General features: G+C 31.9%; 1 long non-coding RNA gene across 1 annotated transcript; it reads right to left on the minus strand.

Annotated features, from left to right (window-relative positions):
- Positions 1-3,951: 3,951 nt before the first annotated feature.
- LOC132742144 (uncharacterized) lies at positions 3,952-6,282 on the minus strand. Its single transcript, XR_009627392.1, has 3 exons — positions 6,155-6,282; positions 4,619-4,853; positions 3,952-4,286 (listed from the first exon to the last, which is right to left on the minus strand). It is a non-coding gene; the product is annotated as an uncharacterized LOC132742144 (long non-coding RNA).
- Between the last annotated feature and the right edge of the window lie 10,174 nt (positions 6,283-16,456).

Below are 16,456 nucleotides of genomic sequence, written 5' to 3' on the forward strand. Positions count from 1 at the left end.
TTTTTAGTTATGTTGTAAAAATTAAATTTCCCCAATATTTGTCTACTTTTTGGAAAAAGAGTGGGGCGAAAATTTCATGTATCCCTTTTTTAGTTGGAAAAATTTTTACTCCATTGTCTTGAGATATTTTATATTGGGATCATTTTTTCAAGGGCCCAAACTTTTTGGGAAATTTCTTGCACAAAAAAGCCCCAAAAACATTGAAAGACATTTTGACTTTTTGTAATTCAAACAAAGTAAATTTTCTTGGTATTTTTTAAAAAAAGCCCCTTTTGAAAATGTTTACATTTTAAAGGATAAAAAACATGATTGCGTTGTATTTTAAAATTGGGATTGCCCTTTAAAAACCATTTTTAAAAACTGGGGCCCTAGCAGAGAAAAAAAAAAAATTGTGAAGAGACGTTTATTTTTTTTTTCGGGGTTTGGGGGAAAATTATTGAACATAAACAAAATTTTTTAGGAAAAAGCTTCCAAGAAACATTTCATGCTTTAGAAATGATTTTTAAATTTAGGCGGGGGAAAAAAACAAAATTTTGAAAAACTGTTTTAACTGTTAAACACATATTCGAAAAGTTTTTTCATTTTATGGTAAATAACGCTTGAAAAATTTTCAATAATTCGGATAATCGAAAACAAAACCCTAACCAAAAGGGATTAATATGGCTTTCTTTACTAAATCAAAAAAAAATATTTAAAACTTTTTAAATGTATCACAAATATCCGAAATCATCTCATTCTTGTTCAACCATGTATATGACATTTAAAATTGATAAAAAATCAAATGTATCACAAACATTTTGGCATCTCAAGAATATTATTTTTGAGATTAAAATTTTTTAGAAATTTAAAAACATGTCCAAAAAAAACTTTGAAAAAAATCAAAATAGAAAAAGGGTAGGGAAATTGTCCCTTTGGGAATTTTAAAACCAAACAAGTCCTTTAAAAAATAATAAAACTAGGGAATGTGTTATGTCTCTCTAAAAAACATGTCGCTTTTAAAAAATAAAAAAAAGCGTGGTCGAATTCTTATTCCTTTTTAATTTGCATTGCAATAATGTAAAGTCAGGAAAAAAAGGAAAAAACCTCTTCAATTTTTATCATAGCTCAGAGTACAAAAAGTATTGTTATTAGCAAAACATATTGCATTGGGATCTCAGCTTTTCACGAAATATTTATTAAACAGAAATACACAAAAATTAAAAGAAAAAAAATTGAATTGAAAATGCTCACCTATTTTTTGCATTCTGAAAGTGATTGATGTTTATTTCATGCATAGCATGCAGTTTTGGATAAAGTGAAATTTAAAAGGAACTGGAAGGCTTTTAAGAATATTCATAGATTTTGGAACCGAAGCTTTCTATTTTATCTAGCAAGTCAATACCAAAAACAGTACTGTATGGAATGATACATGAGCTATAATTATTATTGTAGAGAGTTGTTTCTGGACACACGCATTATTTGATATCAGTCGTTAAAGGTTACTAAAATAACACATGTTTATTAAAAAAAAAAAATTTAAAGAAATTTTTTAAAAATTTATTAAATTAAAAAGTAGGCCCATTTCAAATGCATAAAAAGGGAAAAATAAAATAAAAAAAAAAAAAATAGGTGAACAAAATGGAAAAAAATGGAAAAGTCCAAAAAAAATAAGAATAGATACAACAAAAATTTTTTTATAAATCATACGAAAAAAAAAAGTGCAAAAAAATTACAGTGTTGGAAAAATTTTAACAGGAAAGTAAATTTGTGACATTATCAGGGAAATAAATTTTTTGTTTTTTTTTAAAAATTTTCAAAAAAAAAAGAGGAATCGTTATATAATTATTTCCTTGTTAAATTTAAAATCAAAGAACAACAACCCGGTGTTACGATTTCCCTATCTGATTTTCTCCCCCATTTAATTTGTTTTACTTTTGAGGGAAACAAACATTAAGTTATTTTGATATTGCACTACAAAAATCTCGATTGAAACTTATAAAAAATTTGTAAAAAAAATACTCCTTTTTAAAAACCTAAAAAATGGGTTTTCAAAGTAAACAAATAAAAAAAACAAAAAAAAAAAAAAAAAGAATTTTAAAAAGAAAATGAAAACATTTTTTTTTGGATTATTTTTTTTGAAAAAAAGTTATAACATTTAAAAAAGTGGGTTAACAGTTTCCCATTAAAACCCTTTTTAAAAAGTTAAGGGGGATGAATTTATATTTCTTATTAATTTGGAAATTAAAAACCTTTAAAATATAAATTATTTACATTTGAAAAAATTTTAACAGGAAAAACCCGAACAAAAAATTTTCTTTTTAAAAAAAAGTTTTTATATTGAATAATATTTTTTTTGGTCTATATAGTTATAACATTCATTTGGAGATGATTTCACGATTCGTTTTAGTTTTCAATAAATGGTTCTTTAGAAAAAATATTGATACCCATTAAACCAGTTATCTTACAGATATAAGACATTCGCGTATATCGATTGAATACGTAATTGTTAAGGACAGACATGTGGTGCTCAATTTAATTAAATCAAAACATTACCTTTTTCTACCCACACAGTGTATTTGTTTTGTTCTTCATTTATAATTATAATTGTCAGTTATTGCCGACATAGAGAACGACACTTACTGATGTCCTTCACATTCTGGAAATGGTTGGTCCCATGAGACTAGTGAGACACAAATTTAAGCAAATAGTTTTCAATTACAGGGACTGTTTGTGAGACGTCATCTTACGAACAAGACATTATGAAAACATTGCAATACCTTTGTAATGCGTTAGAAATCGCGAATTTTATAAAATTCCTTTTTTAAGTTTAACATGAAATTTAAATCTGTAAGACTTATAGTATGTATTTCAAAACCGGCCCTAGTAAAATACAAACAACTGTTTGGTAGTATTTTCTGTTGGTATGGACAATCGTTTAGATATCAGACAATTAAAACATTTGTATTATGGGATATCGCGTACATGATAAAATCATTTATGAAATTTCTGACTTTAGCTATTAATCACAAGATGTTAACAAGAAGAAAAACACCAGTGAATTGTGCATGGCGTTTCAAAGCCAAACTCATTATTAGCAAAAATATGAAGAAAAAAGAAAGTCTTAAAGGATGGCTATTTATAAAAACAAAAAAAAACAGGTTATTAATTGGTTTATTTCAGTAGAGCGATTGTTTAAAAGACTACGATAAGAAAAGATTTAAGTGTCAATATATGAAGACAACTATTATCAAAACGTATGTTCATAGAACTTCCTCTTCTCGAAATTCATGATGTAATATATATATTATGTCATTCTTGGGATACTCTGCAGTTCCGTGTATGTATTTCCTTCTTCACCAGATTCATTTAATTGTTCGTACAAAGATGTTTCATAGTTACTACTTCGATTATAATTTCAAAACGTATGTTCAAAGAACTTCTTCTTGTCGAAATCCATGATGAAATATACATACTATGTCATTCTTGGGATACTCTGCAGTTCCGTGTATGTATTTCCTTCTTCGCCAGATTCATTTAATTGTTCGTACATAGATGTGTCATAGTAACTATTTCGATTATAACTTTCATCAGCTGATATTGTCTGGGATTCGTTAAACCCCTCTGAAATAAATAATTTAATATTTTCATTAATTTACTTACAAAAAAGAGAAAAACAGAATCCTTAAAGAAAGCCAAACAAGGCAAAATTGAAAACCGACACGGGCTCAGTTTCAATGTAACATCAGTAGCTGCTGTTCGTTGTAGCATTATCTTTAAGCATAACCATGGATAAAATCATTTGACATTCAAAGACAAAATATTTCATATTCTTACAATATATCTATGCTTACCAGATTGTCGTGCTTCACTTGTTTCTGTTCTTTGTTTACGGCTGAAATTTACAAAGAATATTGTTATTTTAAGATTTCCGTATTAGTACATGGTATACAAGGAAATATAATACAAGTTTAGGAAAAGTGAATTTATAAGAAAATAATGTTTATTGTTTTAAAGTGATAGTTATTCAAACATCACGTATGTATCAGACTTTGTTAAAAAAATATGAATTAAAGTATAATTATTTATGTTGCCTCAGACAACACCAATTATTGAAAAGTTGTCTGTTAACCCTGGTAACGCTTATTTCTTATAAAAAGATAACTACCTGATATATCTGTAACCCATAAAAGTCAATACAACGGCAACAATGGTAAAAACAAAGGTTCCAAAAGCGACACCAATTAATGTCAAAGTATTTGTACATACCGAACATTCTGGAGTGGTACATGTTACCGTTTCTTTTCGTTCTGTAATGTTTTAAAAATAACAACGCAACACTATAAATATACATGTTTAGAAATAATACAAGTTTTGATTACAATTCGACACACTAACCTATACTATACATATAATGTGTGTGGCATAAGCCCGAAAAATTCTCAATGTACAGTATGATTGGCAAAATCATGAAAATAAGGTCTTTATTTTGTGTAGTTTTGACATTTCAAAGAAAAGACAAGAAGTTAAGAATAAATAAAATCCTTAAAAAGAAATGGGACAGTAAGGGTATACATATATTTGCTATCTAACATGTTTGTAGAGCAATCTGCTAATCTTATAACTATTGTTTATGACTTACGTTGTATTGTATATACATGACTAGTCAATAAGCTTTTAACCTCCAATGGATAATCTTCGTGGTATATTTGAATTTTAAATGAAACTGTCTGAGAGCCACTTCCATTTCCTTCAGTATGTATAAAACCTGTTGTTAAAGATGTTAGTGAATCGCCGTCACATTGATTGCATGAAGAATTGTTGGCATCGAAAATTGATCTACCTTGTTCAATCATATATTCTGTTTCAGATCCATCCTTAAATAAAATATTATATCCAATATTAAAGTAACATTGTGCTCATTTTTTCACTGTCAAGTTGATTAAGTAATATATTTCCAAAGATTGACTTTTAAAAGGATGATTGACCAACAACTGATAAAGAAAAATGTTATGATACAATATATAAACGATCTAAATTATAAAAAGACAGTCCCACTCGTTTTAAGAATTGCACAATTCCAATACATTCTAAAGGATATTTATAGACATTTCCGTTGGTAGTGTAGATTATTGGTTATTTTTTTCTTATTTAAATGTAAAATAGAACCAATTAAGGCAAAATGTCAAGTTTTTTAACCTGTGCACCGACCATTTAGTTGTGGATGAGCACAATGTCACTTTAACATAACAGGCGAACTAAGATGTTTTGAGAGATGAAAATATATTTGATTACTTTACGATTGAATTTGCATCTTATGGCCGCATTTACAATTGCACGATTTCTTTTATATATGTCGTAGAAATATAATTTATTTCTAAAACATTCTAAACACATTGTTCACTAAATACGGTTGGTGTAGATACAAAGTTTGCCGAAAATATGCATCAAAGAATGAAGAAGGTATCCGCTTTGTGCGGACGCTGACACTTTATTTGACGCATTGTTTCATTCCGCTTAGAGCTTCATAGTTAAACACATCTATCTAAGATAGGGTACAGTAAAACAACAACATATTGAAATGTAACCAAGTGCAAGTATTGCTAAAACAATTACTTACCATTAGGGACAAATTGTGCAAGAACGATATCTATTTACATAATTTTGTCATGTCATAAATTTATATGCGATCTTGAGCATAGAAAGACACATGGCATGAAATAAAGAAACTGTATGCAGAGATTCTAAGCCACAAAATAAACCTGCCTTTTTTCTTTCCTTTCCTTGAACAATGAGTGAGCACCTTAGGTTCTGTAGTCTATTACTACATCAAATTGCATTGTCTATGTTGTATTGTCCACAACTAAATGAATGACGCAAGAATGAAATCTTCAGATATTAATGGCTTACCGGCATGCAGACAGTGTCTTAACATAAGTTGTGGAGAAAATATGAAAGCATGCGCCCTGTAAGATGAAGTGACAATATGCAAATAATATGTTTATACTTATGGTTCATTAGGTAAGTATTTAATTTATCAATCAAGTTCAGGATAGCGCCTTTTTTTTAATTTTAGACCTGGTCAGTTATTTGCCGAGAAAACACTTGTTAACTCCCTCCATATCAATTTTGTTCCTACGCTTAACTATAAAGCAAGGAATGATTTGCATGTACTTACTTTGACAATAAACCATTTGTATTTCAACTTCGAATACTCAAATATGCAAGCGGTGGTTATTGATATTTTACCATTTGAGTAGCTGGAAGTCGGTTCGCTGAGTGAAATAGGTGTTGTTGAATCGAATTCTAAAACAAAATGTTATATAAATGTTTTAAGAAAAGATACAAAATGTCTGATTAGAGCAATATTTTTATTATAATTAATGAAAAAGAATACCACCATAAGTCTTATAAGTATATACATGATATATTTATGCAAAAAAGAATGATTGCATTTCTATGGATATTGTTAAATAAGTTGTTTCTTTTCTGTCAATAGAATTTGCCATGCTGTAGTTGGTTTTCTTTTCAGTTGACATGTCACAGAATTGATGTGTGAGCTATTGGTTTTGTAACATTTTATTTGGTTAGGATTAGATATTTGTGAAGTAAATAAATCATATTTTTTTGTAGTTTGGATTGATTTCCTGTGTTTTATTTAAATTTTGTATAAGTTGTTTTAGACATAATTTACCGTCCCGGTAATTAATACTTTTTAAAATGTTTGATATAGTTTGCTTACTAGGACAATGTGTCATTGATAATAAATGTTTTAGATATTTGTGAAGTAAATTTTCCAGATTTTTATTGTGTTTTGTCATTGATTTCTAGGGTTTTATAAAGATATTTTGAAAGTTTTTTAGACATAATTTATCGAATAGGTAATACATACTTTTTAATGTTAACTTTGTGATATAGTTTGCTTACTAAGACAATGTGTCATTGATAATAATTGTTTCGTTTTGTTCAAAGCTGCCTTAAACACGCGGTTGTGCCTATTTCCCTATCTTTGCTTACTATGTAAATTATAATCAAAAATAGATTTCTTCTGACAGTTATATTCAAAGAGGGTGACACATTTAACAGTAAGTACATGTACAAGACTGCATCCTTTTGCGCAATTAATATACTTTTATTGCTCCAAGAACGGGCAATTTTTCAGACATTATATTATAAAGTGAGGAAACGTTTCTCCAAACTAACAGATGTTTTTACGTAATGTTTACTGTACTTACAAACATTTGCATTAGCTTTTGCATTATAAGAATCTTTTTTTACAATCAACATGATGCCTTATTGATTTTCTTATAAGAAAACATCTTTTGAGATGATACATTATATTCATAAATATTTTTACTCATTCAAAAAGGCAGATATTCAGAAGTACAAACGTTAATATTATGCTGGTAGAGATTTTATTTAGACTTGAGCATGATACTTGCAATAATGTATCATATAAAGAGAAAAATCTTACTTAAAGGTGATGGTCTTGCAGATATCAGATCAGCTGAATTTCTGATATCTTTACAGGTAATAGTTTCGCAATCTCTATATCTGTAGTTAATAACTGTCATCTTATATAATGATGCTGACTCATTAATAGAAAATATGAAACCATTTATAGTTGGCAAACATTGCACAGATGGTAAACAATGCTCTAGTATGGTACCATTTGGATAAAGCCAAGAAATACCATAACCAGAATATTTACATATGCATGTTACACTTGCAGGTGCTAATGTGTCAACAGCACCACAAGTGAGCTCCATATCACCTGAAAAAGAAACAGGTTATATAACCCAGAAATCGTTAACAGGTTGTGTGTGTGTGTGCGTGCGTGCGTGCGTGCGTGCGTGCGTGCGTGTGTGTGTGTGTGTGTGTGTGTGTGTGTATTTGGTATATCATAAGTATATATTTTATGAGGTGTAAAATCATAAGGTATATATTTGGTATATCATAACTATATATTTTATGAGGTGTAAAATCATAAGGTATATATTTGGTATATCATGAGTATATATTTTATGAGGTGTAAAATCATTAGGTATATATTTGGACAGGAATACATGTAATTTGTAAACCTATATTGGACGAGTCGCCTGGCGAGTCCAAATTGTTTTTTCTGTGTACAGACATCATTCGGATACTTTATCGTTATCGGCTTTTATCCTTAATGGTACATAAAAATTCATATTGGATAGTGTCCAGTACAGAAAATACAAGTATATTGGACGGTAACGAGGCTCATTTCGAAAGCAAATAATCGGTGTGGAAATAATATAAGATAAATATTGTCAAACAAGAAGCTGACATGTAAAGAGAACATCTGTATTCAATAACGCACTGGCATTTATTCCCCAAAATAATAACAAATATCTTTACAGTTTAGTGACCGGCTAAACAATATAAACTCTGCTCACAGATTCTAGATAAAATATTAACCCTTGTTATTAGTTTGTTTTCTTCGTTTTTTTAATATGAATTGCAATTTTTATTAGTTTTAAAATGTCCGTATGATATCCGGTTTCTAATAGCTTCTAGCTAAAGCCATTTTCAAAGGAGAACACTTAAAGACCCATTAGAAATAAAAAGTTAAACGTTACGTACGCTAAAACATAAAATCGTTACGTACATGTATTTCAAAGCATACATTTCAAAAAGGTAGGCAAGAACTTCACCTTAATCTTGCGTTTATTTCTGCATATCATTAAAAATAAAACTTAAATAATTTAGGTATATATGCGGACACTTTCCAACTTTATAAAATGTAAAAATCATTTTTAAAACTGATGGCTTATCACTGTATATAATTTATTCTGTCCGCTAACCGTAATGTTGTTAAAGGGACTCCACTAAGGTTTAAAAGCCTTAAAACATAACATTTGAATTTCTTACATAAATGAGCTGGGGCACTTTAAACAGAAATATAAATTATTCAAAGATAGTTAAGAAAAATACTTTGAAATGAATTGAAAAAAACGTGTTTTTATGCTTTTCTAAGACAGATTTGAGTGAAAGGTGTTTAAACGCTTTTCATTATGTTCATTTTTGGGTCCTTTTTTTACAGTTTGAATAATTATTCTGAAAAAAAAAAAAAGTGCGCGAATGATCTGAAATTTTGCGCGGAGATTACTGGTCTAAACCTACATCAAATGGTTCATTTATCTGGAATAAATATTTTCAGTGCCATCATTTCAAAAAACCTCAGCGGAGTCTATTTAAAGATACAAAAAATGAATGAGCGTCAATTTGGTAGGTAGTTGGTAGTTGGATATTCGAATAACCAGCTACCTACTAGCTGATAGTTGGTAATTCGTAATTCCCAACTGTTCAACAGCTAGTAGTTGGCAATTCAATCCACTATCACCAGCATGAAATGTTAGAACACATCATACATTTTTAAACACAGAATAAAGGAGGGAACCTAGTTGTTAATGCGCGAATCCCAAACTATCTAACAGCAGAAGTTCGAATTACCAACTACCTTGTGGTAGGTAGGTAGTTGGGGATTCAAACAAATAACCAACTGGGTCCCCTTGTCGACGTCGGGAGACGGGGTGATACCATTTGTTAAAATTCATCTATCTATCTATCTTGTCATATATCTGTTACTTTTTGTGTGTGTGTTTTTTGTTTTTTGTTTTTTTTTTCGATTTTTTAGAGACTACCCACCAGAAGTTCGAATAGCCAACTACCTTCTGGTTGGCAGTTTGGGATTCAAGCTAACAACCAATTGAGTTCCCAGGTCGATTTATGGTGAAGGGTGTGTTACCATATTATACATATAGAAAACACATATTGAGTTATGTAACGGTAACATTTGTTTCAGAAAAATTACTTTGTTTTCGGAGGAATATATGCAATATCCGAATTACCAACTACCTTCCAGTATGTAGTTTTGTATACAAGCGAAAAACTAACTAGGTCCCCTGGAGGACATAGGGAGACGGGTTTTCTCAATGTTGAAGAATACATATATCTTGCTATATACCCGTCATATTTATTCTGGAAAAAACACTTTCTGTTATCATGGGTAAACATGCAAAGTTTGAGTTGCCAACTACCTTCTGATAGGTAGTTGTGGATTCACGCAAATAACCAACTGTGTGCCTTGGTCGATGTATGGTGAAGGGTTGTTACCATATTATGGAAACACATATCTTGTTATATAACCGTAACATTTGTTAACCGTTAATATCCATGCAATATCCGAATTACCAACTACATTCTGGTAGGTAGCTGAGAATTCACGGGAATAACCAACTGTCTGCCTTGGTCGACGTAGAGTGCGGGGTAATACCATTTGGTAGAATTCATCTAACGTGTCTTTGTTTTTTTGTTTTTTTTTTTTTTGTTGTTTTTTTTTTTTGCATATTTCGAAATTCATTTGCTAATTTACGTGGATTGAAAGTGTTCTTTGCAATATGTATTTTAGTTTCTTTGTTCACTCGAAAATGTTTTACCTTTAATTTACATTATTTTTTTTTTAAATTTCATGAAAAATAGTACTAGTATGAGGCTGGAGTTTTGCTGCTTTGACATACTTTTTTCACCTAATTTCCACTAACAGCGTTATCTTTAACATGTGAAAATTAGAGTCTCAAACCATCATTTATCATTAACAACAAGTATTAATTTCGCTTACTTACTGTCAATATTGGAACTACGATTCTATTTAACGAAACATGTTTTTTTCTGGCATGTTTTTTATTGCATGTCAATACCAGTGTTACTTATTTTCTTTTTACTACTCGTTTTTTGTAAAGTCCTTTATCATAACCCCTCGAGCAAAGACATTGTAAAACAATTTAAAGCTAACAGCTATATTAACTATTTAGGTGTGAAAATTAAATTGCATTACTCAATTTCAAGCAGGGCATTACTGACACACTGACACAAGACACTACTGCAATACTGACACACAGGACACTACTGCAACACTGACACAGGACACTACTGACACACTGACACACAGGACACTACTGACACACTGACACTACTGCAACACTAACACACAGGACACTACTGACACACAGGACACTACTGAAACGCAGAACAATTCTCAAACACTAACACAGGGTACTCAAACACTGACACGCAGGACATTACTAAACACAGCAACACAGCACTACTGACACGCAGATGCAGCGCTACAACAATGAAACACAGGAGTACTCATACCCTGATACGCAGGACATTATTTAAACACTCACACACAAGGCACTACTAAAACACTGATGCCAAAAAGATACTTCTCAAACACTGACACGCAGGGCACTACTAAAACACTGACACACAGGGCACTGAAAAGGACACAACTCATACACTGACAGACAGGAAACCTGACAGACAGGACAACACTCTGACACACAGGACACTACTCAAACACTGACCTGACACACAGGACACATAAACCCTGCCAAACAGGGCACGTCTCAAAAACTGTACACACACTGACGCATAGAACACTACTGATACATGACTCACAAACCATGCATCCACTATGTTCGAACAAATTTAACATGGCATAAACAGTAATATTCTTTGTACTTCATAAAATATTCAGGGCAATAACAGAGACATAACTGTGTTAAATAGTAATATCTGGACATGCCAATGGGATGTAAATTGCCTTTGTGTATCCATGGTTGAAATCAATACAGCAGTTGCAAAGAAAAAGCAATATTGCTCTATATGCATACTACATAACTAATCAAGGGCCATAACTCTGTATTGAAGGGTCTGGTCTGAACAACTTCGACAAGGCAACAATATGCACATCTCCTCTTGGTATTAATGGTTCCCATAAAGTTTATTTGAATTCCAGCCAGTAGTTGCAGAGAAGTTGCGCGAAAACAATTATTGCTCTATATGCATACTGCATAACTAATCAAGGGCCATTACTATGAGTTAAATTGTCTGACAGGAACAAGGTAATGATATGCCATCTCCTCTTCGTATTGAAGGTTCCCATAAAGTTCGCTCTGTATGCATACAATACATAACTAATAAAGTGTCTGACCAGAACAAGCCAACTTTATGCGCATCTCCTTTTGATATTGATGATTCCCACAAACTTTTGTTAAATTCCAGCAAGTAGTTGCAGAGAAGTAGTGCGGAAACGAATATTGTTCTATATGCATACTGCATAACTAATCAAGGGCCATAACTCTGAGTTAAAGTGTCTGACCGGAACAAGGCGACGATATGCATATCTCATCTGATCAGAACAAGCCAACTTTATGCGCATCTCCTTTTGATATTGATGATTCCCACAAACTTTTGTTAAATTCCAGCAAGTAGTTGCAGAGAAGAAGTGCGGAAACGAATATTGATCTATATGCATACTGCATAACTAATCAAGGGCCATAACTCTGATTTAAAGTGTCTGACCGGAACAAGGCGACGATAATATGCGCATCTCTTCTTGGTATTAAATGTTCTCATATAGTTTCATTGAATTCAAGCCAGTAGTTGCAGAGAAGTAGCGCGGAAACGAATATTGTTCTATATGCATACTGCATAACTAATCAAGGGCCATAACTCTGAGTTAAAGTGTCTGACCGGAACAAGGCGACGATATGCGCATCTCCTCTTGGTATTGAATGTTCCCATATAGTTTCATTGAATTCAAGCCAGTAGTTGCAGAGAAGTAGCGCGGAAACGAATATTGTTCTATATGCATACTGCATAACTAATCAAGGGCCATAACTCTGAGTTAAAGTGTCTGACCGGAACAAGGCGACGATATGCATATCTCATCTTGGTATTGAAGGTTCCCATAAAGTTTCGTTGAATTCCAGCCAGTAGTTACAGAGAAGTCGCACAGAAACGATTATTGCTCTGGTTGCATACTGCATAACTAATCAAGGGCCATAAATGTAAGGTAAAGTGCCTGACCGAAACAAGGCAATGATATGCGCATCTCATTCTTGGTATTGAAGGTTCCCATAAAGTTTTGTTGAATTCCAGCCAGTAGTTGCAGAGAAGTAGCGCGGAAACTATTTTGCTCTATATACATACTGAATAATGCATACTGCATAACTAATCAAGGGCCATAACTCTGAGTTAAAGGGTCCGACTGGAACAAGCTGACGATATGCGCATCTCCTCTTGATATTGATGATTCTCATTAAGTGTCGTTGAATTCCAGCCAGTAGTTGCAGAGAACTAGTCCGGAAACGAAATTCGGACGGACAGATGGATGGACGGACGTGCCACCAATTAGGGTTTATGTGCTTTATCTTTGATCTTTATGTGACATTTTCCCCCATTAACCAGTAAAATTACCACATAAACCAGTCGGTTAATGGGATTTCCTTCTTTTTTTAACTTAAATTATGGACAGAATGAAGCTCATATACCATTGGATGTTCACCCGGATGTACGGCCGGATGGAAGGACGGACAGAGGGACAACGCCAAAACAATATCCCCCTCCCGATTCCATCGGCGGGGGATAACCAAACAGCCTTCATTCTGTATGTATTATTACATTATATTTTAATACATTTACTAGTTTTGAGACTTTATGGAAAAAAAGAATGCTTTGAAGCTGTCATAGAAATACTTTCTAATATAAACAGATGGAGTATCTTAACTCATTAAAATATAATCTTTATCACAGGTATTAGAAATATGTGTTTGCTTAAACTTAAATGCCTCAGAAACAAATAAATTCTTACTTCTTTAGAAAGGGCAAACATGAATGTTATAATGGTTAGAGAAATGTTAGATGCTTGTTACCTGAACAAAACAGAGATAAATGTGACATACTGAGTCTTAAAAGTACCCATAGCAATTTGTAAATACAAGCAGTATTTTGACTTCCATACAAAATACTACATGTAATTCATTATAATTATACTTATTGCCAAAAAGCAACAGATGAAAAAGATGGTTCTGATAATTGGCCAATCTGTAACTTTTTGGATACTTAAAATTACACCAAAAAGATTTGGAGAAATTAGAAAATAATAGCATGATAATATGTCAAGGTCACAAGGGCCTTAAATGTCAGAATGGTTTCCACTCATTATCTTGGTTACAATTCATCACAAAGTCTTTATATTTCACGTATTGACTGGTCATAACTAGTAGATGACCCTTATTTATTTTGGGGTCACTAGGCCAAAGGTCAATTTCACAGAGGCATTGACCCCTATTGATTTTGAGGTCAAAGGTTAAGGTCACAGGGGCTTTAAATGTCAGAATGGTTTCCACTCATTATCTTGGTTACAATTCATCACAAAGTCTTCATATTTCAAGTATTGATTGGTCATAACTAGTAGATGACCCTTATTGATTTTGGGGTCACTAGGCCAAAGGTTAATTTCACAGAGGCCTTGAATGTTAATATGATTTCCGCTAATTACCTTTTGTTACCGTTTATCACAAAGTTTTCATATTTCACATATTGATTGCTCATAACTAGTAGATGACCCCTATTGATTTTGAGGTCACCAGGTCAAAAGTCAAGGTCACAGGGTCTTTGAATGGTAGAGGGTTTCAGCTCATTATCTTGAAAGATAATTATCACAAAGTCTTTATATTTCGCATAGTGATTGGTCATTACCAACAGATGATCTGTATTGCTTTTGGGGTCACTACCACAGGGGCCTTAAATGTCAGAATAGTTTCCGCTTATTATCTTGAAAACTATTCATCACAAAGCCTTCATATTTCTAATATTGATCGGTCATAACTTGTTATTGACCCCTATTGATTTGTGGTCACTAGGTTAAAGGTCAAGGTCCTAGGGGCCTTAAATGTCTCATTATCTTGAAAAATATTTATCGCAAAGTCTTCATTATTTTTCTTTTTGCCATAATTGAATACTTCAATGTACCCATTTATGGCAAGTTTCTCTAACAAAATTACCAATAATGTGAGTCAAGGGCTAGAAAGGGGTCATATGTGTCGTTCGACATTTCTTGTTACACTTTGAATTTACACGGGACATAACTCTGGAACTATAAGAGATGTCATCACGAAACTTCATAGATAGATATATATCATTGAATAGAAGTGCAGTGCAAAAAGACATAACTCAGCGTTGGCTAATTTTGGAGTTTTTGACTTTGTTCATTTTTTTATACTTTCCTGTGTCCAAAACCTCTCGGGGAGCATCACCCTGTTCTTGTCTTTATACATGTATGTGTATTTAAAAAAAACTCAAAGCGCTAGAGCTTACATATTTAGCATGCCTACAAACATTTTAATCAAAAGCTATACGATGAAGGTCAATTTAAGATATTTGTGAATATTTTTGACAAAGATATGTTACCTGTAATTATCATCTAGCATTAATTTATTGATAGGTGAAATTTTGCGATTGTGATCAAACTTCAAACCATCAAAAGCAGATGATATCATTGATTGGTAGAGTATGACATTATTAAGACTTTAAAATATATATATACTTTTACATTTAATTTGAAAGTTAATCATCATTTACTAGTCTGGTGGCATTTTTTGTTTTGACGAAGAACTCGCAATCAGATCACCACCACACCATTATTATAAATCATTGACAGGGTTTCTTTCACTGTAGATTAATCTTATATTACATATTCATTCAAATTCTGTCAAAATTATAAATTTGTCCCATACGCTGTTGTTTTGATGTGAAACTTACAATGTACATAATCAGATAGCTACAATTCTATACCATTGAATGCTTTATCCAAGTGTAAAGATATCTATACATTTTCCTGGCTGTTGTCTTTGTGCTATGAATGCATGATAACAGCTTTTATACTGATCACATTTTGTAGTTTTACATAAATCTGTATGAAATGACATGTACGTACCTGCAAACATATTCATTTTCCGTCTCAAACCGCCGTCAGCTCATTTCTACTGGGTCACCAATGGGGTTTAACTGCTGGGTGTTAAAGATCATTTTTGGAATGTGCTAAATACCTTTAGGTTTAGATATTCTATCACAGTGTCAATATTTTCATTGTGAACATATATTTAATTGTAAATACATCCATTTAACATGAATTCATATAAGAATGTATTGCAACATAACACTGAAAAATAATTATATTAATTTCTCAACTTGTCTTAATGACTTTATCAAACTGATAAAATAATCTATTCACAAATCAAATAAGAATTAGCACTTAATAAAATCCAATGTGAACGGCAACCTTTGTATTACATTGATTCCTTGTTTACGTTTCGTTTATTTACAGCTCAGTTTGCATTTATACAATCACAAGAGTTTCGTCTAAAGTGTTTCAAACGAGTGATTGTTTTATTAGCGGAACCAGTTTTTAGACTAAAAACAAAGAAATGGGATGTAGAATGGTTGATAGCAGTGTGATTTAAATAATTTCAGAAATTAATAATAGAAATTGCGGATTGGCCTAAATTGTGGGTGGTCTTATAAATAGGAAGGGTCTTTTTTTAGCTGTAAAATAGCCGAAACCATTCCTTGGGATTATGGGATTATGTACTATGACCCTCACAGG

This window comes from Ruditapes philippinarum, unplaced genomic scaffold (genome assembly GCF_026571515.1).
Source record: "Ruditapes philippinarum isolate M1 unplaced genomic scaffold, ASM2657151v2 ctg1106_1_1_1_1, whole genome shotgun sequence".
NCBI lineage: Eukaryota > Metazoa > Mollusca > Bivalvia > Venerida > Veneridae > Ruditapes > Ruditapes philippinarum.